Genomic DNA, 1,772 nt, shown 5'->3' on the forward strand with positions numbered 1-1,772 from the left:
GGGTGTAGATTTAGTATGAAATGAGTCAAAAGCGTAGATAAAGTGGGTGCAGAAATGTATTTGGAGTGTAAGAAATTAAAGGATTGTGAGAGGTTTAAGAAGCAATGGTAATTATGTTAGATGTTTTAAGTGTTTGCAGGTAAAATTGCATTGGTGCAGCTGTGCTTAAAAAACAAAATTACAATAATACAGATACAGGCATTTGTAGGTGAAATGGATGGTTTATGAAATGTCCAAGTAAGGTAGTTCTGTGCTATGTAATCAGATGCAACAATCAGGAGGTGAGTGATCTGAGGAGTAAGTGACTCACATTTGTTATTAGTTCTTCAGTTTTCTTTGTTTTGTTAGATTGGTGTGCTTCTGTTTTCCTTCTTTTTCACTTCGATTGAACGCTGATTGAACACTGCTGTTATGTGTCAATTTTATCACGCTTTGATAAAAATGCACGCTTAGATCAATAAATGCACAGCCAAATGGCTTTGCACAGCCTACACCATTGGACTTAAGTAGAAGACTATTACAAGTGAAACCAATAATTTAAATCTGTAACCACACCCCACCCCCTCAAATGCCAGGCAATAAATTACCTTAAAAACAACAACCAGGCATTCCACAAAGATTAAACTGGGTCTATATCATTCAAAACTTTAAAAAAGTACTTCAAAATCACATACTATGCAATAATGTTTCAATTTGCATTACCCAGCAGAATTAGCTTTGCATATATAGATATAGTGCAGCAGAATATATTGGTGGTTGTAGTCAATTGTAATTACCTGGAGGTGACAAGAAGAGAAGAAACGTCAATTCACAATCGATATCAGCTGAAGATAAATTAATGCTGATTGAACACTGCTGTTATGTGTCAATTTTATCACGCGTTGATAAAAATGCATGCTTAGATCAATAAATGCACAGCCTACACCATTGGACTTAAGTAGAAGACTATTACAAGTGAAACCAATAATTGAAATCTGTAACCACACCCCACCCCCTCAAATGCCAGGCAATAAATTACCTTAAAAACAACAACCAGGCATTCCACAAATATTAAACTGGGTCTATATCATTCAAAACTTTAAAAAAGTACTTCAAAATCACATACTATGCAATAATGTTTCAATTTGCATTACCCAGCAGAATTAGCTTTGCATATATAGATATAGTGCAGCAGAATATATTGGTGGTTGTAGTCAATTGTAATTAACTGTAGGTGACAAGAAGAGAAGAAACGTCAATTCACAATCGATATCAGCTGAAGATAAATTAACGCTGATTGAACGCTGCTGTTATGTGTCAATTTTATCACGCTTTGATAAAAATGCACGCTTGGATCAATAAATGCACAGCCAAACGGCTTTGCACAGCCTACACCATTGGACTTAAGTAGAAGACTATTACAAGTAAAACCAATAATTGAAATCTGTAACCAAACCCCCCCCCCCACCTCAAATGCCAGGCAATAAATTACCTTAAAAACAACAACCAGGCATTCCACAAAGATTAAACTGGGTCTTTATCATTTAAAACTTTAAAAAAGTACTTAAAAATCACGTACTATGCAATAATGTTTCAATTTGCATTACCCAGCAGAATTAGCTTTGCATATATAGATATAGTGCAGCAGAATATATTGGTGGTTGTAGTCAATTGTAATTACTCAGCAGAATTAGCTTTGCATATATAGATAGAGTGCAGCAGAATATATTGGTGGTTGTAGTCAATTGTAATTACCCAGCAGAATTAGCTTTGCAAATATAGATATAGTGCAG

The sequence above is a fragment of the Pseudophryne corroboree genome, unplaced genomic scaffold (genome assembly GCF_028390025.1).
Source record: "Pseudophryne corroboree isolate aPseCor3 unplaced genomic scaffold, aPseCor3.hap2 scaffold_582, whole genome shotgun sequence".
Classification (NCBI taxonomy): Eukaryota; Metazoa; Chordata; class Amphibia; order Anura; family Myobatrachidae; genus Pseudophryne; species Pseudophryne corroboree.